General features: G+C 32.6%; 1 long non-coding RNA gene and 1 pseudogene across 2 annotated transcripts; both read left to right on the top strand.

Moving 5' to 3' along the window:
• The first annotated feature begins 658 nt into the window (after positions 1-658).
• On the top strand, positions 659-3,491 carry LOC133832709 (phospholipid-transporting ATPase 2-like; annotated as a pseudogene).
• Positions 3,492-5,732: 2,241 nt separating this feature from the next.
• LOC133829302 (uncharacterized) lies at positions 5,733-7,195 on the top strand. 2 transcript variants are annotated; one of them, XR_009891671.1, is made up of 3 exons: positions 5,733-5,987; positions 6,225-6,299; positions 6,568-7,195. It is a non-coding gene; the product is annotated as an uncharacterized LOC133829302 (long non-coding RNA). The 2 variants fall into 2 exon arrangements; XR_009891672.1 differs by lacking the exon at positions 6,225-6,299.
• The last annotated feature ends 477 nt before the right edge of the window (positions 7,196-7,672 follow it).

The raw sequence follows: 7,672 nt of genomic DNA, 5'->3' as shown, positions 1-7,672 counted from the left end.
ACGCTAATGAAAAAAGTGAAATGGAGGAGATCTCATTGGTTGCTCTCTCTGGATGTATTTGGTTGCAGGCTTTTGTTATGATATTAGAAACAAAGTAAGTTTCTTTCTATTAAGCATGCTTTGTTGATTCAAATTTGACTCTTCGTAAAGCCTTCTTGCTGCTTAATCTAACAAACACTGAAATGGTATTCTTTCAACATTCAAATATTCTTTTTAGAATGCCCTGACTTGAAAGCTGCTTAGAACTACAGAGGAAAATTCGTATAATTCGGTGTTATTTTATTTATCCTGATTGCCTTTTGGGTTAGGCGGTTCTAATTTTTTGTTAATATATCTGTATGGTTTTTGAAACATATGTTGTGTTGCCTTTATTTGAATTCTTTGTAGATTGGGCATAGTTCCATATATTTTATGAATTTTCTACTTGTGTCATTATGGGTTCTGTTTAGATTGGTTAATGTGCTTGATATAGTTGTTGTGAAGATGATGGTACGCTTCCTTTTGTGACTTTAGTGTTCCCTATAAGCAATGCCAGTTTAGTCCAAGACTCGATGCAAATAGCTGTATATTTGAATATATTTTTTTGGGATGAAGCTTTATGTAGTGTTTTTTGTAACAGGATTCTATACACCGTTAGTATCCTTGTTGCTAACTTGGCACATGTAGCTGAGCATGGTCACATGCTTCTAATTCAACAATGAAGCGTTACGTCTACATCAATGATGATGAATCTTCACATGATCTGTATTGTGCCAATCGCATTTCGAACACAAAATATAATTTGTTGAACTTCCTACCGAAGAATTTATGGGAACAATCTAGGTGATTTATGATTTGATGTTATCGATTGCTTGATATAGTATTGGTTGTGGTAATTTAGTCGATTTGAATTGTTATTATAATTTACTTTATAGCATTCCTGTTTTTCTTAACTATAAGAAATTTATTTATGCTAAACTTGCAGTATGTATCTATGTGTTGGTTAGTGTTTTTAAGTTTTTATTGTTCAGGAACATGACATGATTGATAGGTTCGAAGTTTGGAAAATTTTAGAGAATATTTTCTTTTGATTTTATGCTGCAGCCTAGACCTTGTTTTTTTTTTCCGTTGATTTTATGCAGCAAAACCGTCATTGTTATTATTTTATTTATTATTAGAAAAAGGGGTTAAATTCATATACTTGGTATTGCATTTCAAATAAAATCTTGATTTTTATCTCTATCCAACGACATGTACTTCTATGTGATAACTTTGCTACAAACATTCTTATTTTCTTTTGTACTGCGTATCACTAACAAATAATATGTTTTCAGCCGCTTCATGAACCAGTACTTTCTGCTAATAGCATGCCTTCAGTTATGGTCTCTTATTACTCCAATAAATCCTGCCAGTACATGGGGTCCACTTATTTTCATTTTTGCTGTCTCTGCAACAAAAGAGGCATGGGATGATTACCACATATTTCTTTCAGACAAGAAAGTGAATGAGAAAGAAGTTTGGGTTGTGAGGCAGGGCATAAAGAAACATGTATAGACATTTCTTTTCTTTACTCCTCTTTGGTTGCATTTCTTTTATTGTGACAAACTGACTGGTTGTATTCACTTGTAAGTTCAAGCACAGGATATTCATGTGGGTAATATAGTATGGCTCTGAGAGAATGATGAAGTGCCATGTGATCTGGTTTTGATTGGGACATCTGATCCGTAAGGAATGTGCTATGTTGAGGTAAATATAAAATCCTTGACAAGTAACTGACCAAGTTTGGTGCAATAAGCAACACCCAGCCTTTATTCGTCATAGATAGTGAGGCTGCTTAAGTGTACCGATAAAATTTGGAATCCAACCAAAGTCTCTAGTAAGCCTGAGAAAGTTATTTTTGCAAAAACGACCTTAGCTAGGTTATTGGTACCTAAACCTCTGCACTTTCGGGGTTTCTTTTCTCTGACATTGTTTGGTGTTGCTTGCATGCTTAGAAGATTATTCATTTCTAAAGAAGCAAAAACTTTATAGTACATTAAATTTCCATTCATAATCATGCTTATATCGTAGAATTATTGTAATGGCAGTGTTTCTTTTTCTGTAATCCTGTAACTATTTTCCTTTTGACCTTTACAATTGCTTAAACATGTCAAGAACTTGATAATGTAACTTCCTCCAGACTTCTGCTCTAGATGGTGAAACTGATCTAAAGACCAGGTTTATTCCCTCAGCTTGCATGGGGATTGATCTAGAACTCTTGCACAAAATCAAGGTAAGCTTTCCATGAAGATTTCTATCGGGTTTTATTTCACTTTAATAAGTGATGATGCATTTCTCTCTCTCTTCAGGGTGTGATTGAGTGCCTTGTTCCTGACAAGGACATTAGAAGATTTGATGCAAATTTACGGTTGTTTCCTCCTTTTATTGATAACGATCTGTGCCCATTAACCATTAAAAACACAATTCTTCAGTCATGTTACTTGTGGAATACCGAATGGGCATGTGGAGTAGCTGTTTATACAGGCAAGTTTGTTTATTCTAGTTGTCAAGACCATATTTTAATGCATACCTCTATGTTCATGCATGCACATATTTGTTTTGTTTTGAAGCAATAAGAAAAGGGAAGTTCTCATAAATGGTAAATGACCTTATGCAGTATATGAAAAAAATTATGAATAAAGTATGAAAATTTGTACTTTAATCATGACATCTGCTGGTGAAGTCGACAACTTTCATATTAATTATCAACATCAATATGCCAAGGGAAATATCTTAGTACCTCCCAAACTACTGTATCTTAAGAAATAATAATTGATAAAACTTGTATTTCTAATTGATGGGAATAGCACAAATTTAAGTGAGTCATGCTTCTTCTTCTTCTCTCTCTCTTTCTCTATCTATCTATATATATATATGTCTCTCTTTAAAGGCTGTCATGTGGTTGATGGCTTCAGTGCCTACAAATTTTGTACCTTCTCTGCAATCTGACCAATTTTAGTTATGGAAGTTTCCAAAGGATTGATGCTGTAATGTTAGAATATCATAATATACGTGTATCTTAATGTTATCTCAACGAGTTTACATAGTGAATTATTCTTATTTTTATCAGGAAATGAAACCAAGTTGGGTATGAGTAGGGGCATACCTGAACCAAAGCTTACAGCTATGGATGCTATGATTGACAAGTTGACTGGAGCTATATTTGTTTTTCAAATTGTCGTTGTTATGGTTCATTTAATCTCTTCCTTGATGCAACATCTGATCGTTGGTAACCTGAAAATTCTATTATAGAGAAGTCAAAGTCAAGGCCATTGTTGGCATTGCAGTTTTATATACTAATAGAAACTATTTTTACTTTTTTTTTATTACAGCTCATAGTTGCAGCAGGGATGGGTCCGATTCTTGCTATAAAGTTCTTCCGGTACACGTACAGACCAAGTAAAATCAATACGCTTCAGCAGGCTGAACGTTTGGGTGGACCTATTCTGTCACTGGGCAACATTGAGCCCTAAGCAAGATCAATAGAGAAAGATGTTACTCCTTTGTCCATAACTCAACCCAAGAACAGAAATCCAGTTTATGAACCCCTATTATCAGATTCACCGAATGCTACTCGAAGATCTTTCAGAGTCGTTCCACCTTTTGATTTTTTTCAGTCACAGTCCTGATTGTCATCTTCCAACTACTCAAGAAATTGCAAGGACAACTGAGCTACAAAATAACAGATATTAGGTGCAAAAATTGAACCTTACCACCATTTTGCTTCTAGTGTAGATTAGCATTGTATTTGTATGTAACAACAACACATAGGATTAGTGGAGTTCTCATTAAAGGAACTCTACATAATTAAATAATTTCTTTTCTTGGTTTGGAAAAAATAAATTATTCATAATTTTATGCATTTATATGAAGAAGAATTTACTTGCAAGAAAGTTTTTGGGTTACTTGAGGTGAGTTTTCATTTTGGTCCTCTCTTCGAGCACATTAAATTATTGTACTTTTTAATAAGCTTTAACGGCTAGCAAGGTACGTATAACTTATGGCGTGTTTGGTAAGATTAGACAATTTTGATCCAATTGGAAAAGAGTCTATCTTTATGATGGTGGCGGCAATGGTGCTTCGTAAGACTACTACTTGATGTATTATATGTTTTTGTTTTTATGAAATTTTCAAGTCTGCTGCATTTTATACACATTTTCTTGACTCATAAATGGTTCTCGTCTCTTTATGATAGTGAATTGGCAGAAGTTCCTAGCGTTCTTCCTCTTTAAATGAGGTACACATTTGGATTTTTATCCTGATAGATTTTGTTGTTACAAACCTTAAGATTGACTGCTTTATATTAACTTCATTGTTATATTAACTGGTTTGTTTACATGGAGGAGTCTTCCATTTTAAATGAGCACATGGTTGTGCTGTTGCCTGGAGCTGTTTATGCTCTTTCTGCTAGTTATAAGGTATTTGGTGATCTATCCTAGTACTAGCAGGCTATAAATTTATACATCCAGTTATCACTACAAAACTAAAACTAGATAATTGTTGTTGTAGACGGAAGAACTTGAGCAGGACTCGATGCACGGACTTTTTGAATGCTCCATTAATGTACTTGCGAATATTGACCAGGTTTCCTCTGTCAAGGTACTGGGGTTTTGTATCATTTCATTCAATTTTCAGTTTTGCTTTTCTTTGTGATTTTTTTTCTTGTTTATATTAGAAATTATATCTTTTTTCCTCATTAGATGAATGTTACATGTATGTATATATGCATTGCTGATTTGGGCCATCTCAAATTCCATGGATATGTAGAAGAAGATAATTGTGATCATATAGTCTAGTAAAGCATGCCACCCTGTATGCACCAGTTTTTTTCTGGCTGTATACTTGATATTTCTTTCTATATGTAATGAATTAGATGCTAGATATTGCTTTTGATATTGTACTTCCTTTGATAATTCTAGATATGCATGTGCTTTGGTTTCCTCTGTTTTTATAGCTTCTTTCACTGCTGCAGTTTTCAACTTTTATGTTGGATGACTAATTATAAACAATGTTTAGTAAACTCAAAATTTTGTGTTTGATTTTTAGTATCTAGCTTCTGTTCTGCTTCTACTTTTGGGGGTCTCTACTTCTGAGCTTAGTACTAGACCTTATATGCCTAAATTAGTATAGCACATAACGTTATGCATATAAGAAACAGATGGCAGAAAATGAAATAGATTTTCTTTTGCTTCTGGCTTGCAACTAAAGTTGAATGATTAAGCATAAAGTATGATTGAGTTCTTCTATATCATATATAGACCTTTTCTTTAAAAATCATAAACTTGACACTAAAGCCAAGAGTTTAGAACACAAACAGGAAACAGAAATTTAAGACATACCAGAAACCATCTCCTCAAAATTTCACACTAACATTAACTTCTTTAATTTTTCCCCTGCTGTATGTGTTTTACATTAGAATGTGTTGTTTCATTGGTTCACATTCTCTCTGTTCTTGTTGTTTCTCCTAATCTTGCTTGCTGTTTTGAACTTGTGTATATTCTTAGTTTGTTAATTTTCACTATCTTTATAAGAAGTTTAACCAAAAGATCTTAGTTAAACTAGATTTTTTATATTTAGATTTGATTTATACATGTCTCTAATGTTTTTTGCAGCCACATGTTGACTTTGGATTAAAAGTACTTGGTGCAAAGTGTTTACATATAATGAAATCTCAGGAGAAGTCACTATTTGGACACTTTTCCATATGCTTGATTTTTCAGAAATTGGAAAAGCACAGGTTGTTTTACACATGTTTTCTTTTACCATTAATGCATGCTAATTATTGTTTGATTATTCTGTTCTGTGGTGCGGTGAATACTTTTTACGATCAAAACAAATTACTTGGATCCTTTATTATTATTATTATTTAAGTTATAATTTTTTTTTGTCTTTCTTTTTTTCAAGGAATATTACTATGCCTAAAAATGAGCAAAGTCAGAACTGAAAGAGCTTCTTCAGAGCTTTGGAAGGTACTTTTTTCCAATTCATTCTTAATATGATATTACCTTCTTTCTTAGCTGCTTTGAGTTTTGCCATCTCTGATGCTAAACATGCTTTACTTTTCAACTTTATCCAGATATAAGATTGCTCAAAAGGTTTGTTTTTTGGCATATAAATTGAAAACCTTTTTATGAGCACTTTCCATGTTTTTTTTCTTCATGAAAGCTATTAAGTTGTGCTGAATGAATGTAACTTTGGGTTTGCAGGTTGCAGGTTTAGCTGTTGTTTGTGTTATATGTTTCACCTCTAATGCTTTTGTGGCTTTGTTAACTGACATTCCTGTAAGTTCCTATCTATAGGGCATGTAATGCCATTCATTTTTCATTCAAACATCTAACTCGGTCTAATAGATCTCTAGCAGTTCATTTCTCGTAATGCCATTCATTTGCACTTTGGAATTGGCACAAATGGGAATCTTCAATTTGTTGTGTTTTGATTATTTAAAAATTTGCCAAGAGTTTCTTTTCTTGATAGGCTTGTTTGATTTTTCTAAAAAATTTTTGGTTTACCTTGTTCTTTCTATTGATATTTTTTTTCTTTATGCTCTAGGCGGTGTGTTTTGCTTTAATGGGCATTGGCAGCTCATTTCATGCTCAAGAAACTGCTGTGAGTGGGTAATTAGAGAGTCGAGTGTGGTAAATACTGTTCTTTTCCTGTGTACTGTGTTATGTTTGGGGTCATTTGGGACATGTTACGTTCTGATTCTTTTGAGATCTGCATGTAAAAGCCTCAACTTATCTATTTGCATACATTTGTTGAAAACATCAGGTTCTGGCCTTCGGGTACTGTGTGACTTCAGGCCATCAACTACAGAGGTTAACATAACAATAAAGCTTTTACTTGTGTTGCTTTTCTCGACAGTGGAGTTTTGTTGTCTCAGTTCACGTTTTGGTGGCATGATAGACATAGAATATGTCGAGGACGTGGCTAATATTTCTAATGTGTCTGGGATTACTACCCATTCTTTGCAACTGTACAGTCATTGCTGACCACTAGACCGTCTCCCTGCAACTGTACAGTCATTGCAACTGTTGTTTATTTCTTTGTGTTGAAGTAGTAACTTTTAACTATGTTGAATATTTAAGACTCCTTGAATACTTAAAGAACATTTTGTTGTTGATGACAGTGTTGAATGTTTTAAACTAATTTGTGGATTGTTAATACAATGTTGAATGTTTTTACTTTTTGTTATTTGAAAATCAAGTTCATTTGATGATGTAAGTATATATTAGAAAGCTAATTTTAATTATATAAAAAAATTAAAATATAATAGAATAAATTAGTGTTATATAAATAAAATATATAATGAGAATTTAAACTTATCTAAATATTAAAATAATACAAAAATTGTGTTATAATATCTATTCCAATAACACTTTTTATGCAAAGAATTGTGTTATGCAAACTTTATTATATAACACAAATAATGTGTTATACTAAAGTGTATAACACAAAAAAAGTGTTATACTAAAGTGTAGTATAACACAAATTTATAAGTATTGAAATGTGTTATATATTTGACTATAAATAACATAATTAAACACTTATTTATATATTAAAATAACACAAAAAATGTGTTATCGTTGACAGTATAATAACACATCTGCATAACAATGATAAAGTGTTATGTAAAGTACCCTGACCTACGATAACA

Source organism: Humulus lupulus, chromosome 4 (assembly GCF_963169125.1).
Source record: "Humulus lupulus chromosome 4, drHumLupu1.1, whole genome shotgun sequence".
NCBI classification, from domain to species: domain Eukaryota; kingdom Viridiplantae; phylum Streptophyta; class Magnoliopsida; order Rosales; family Cannabaceae; genus Humulus; species Humulus lupulus.
Note: the sequence above shows the minus strand (reverse complement) of the source record. Positions and strands in the feature narration are given on the sequence as shown.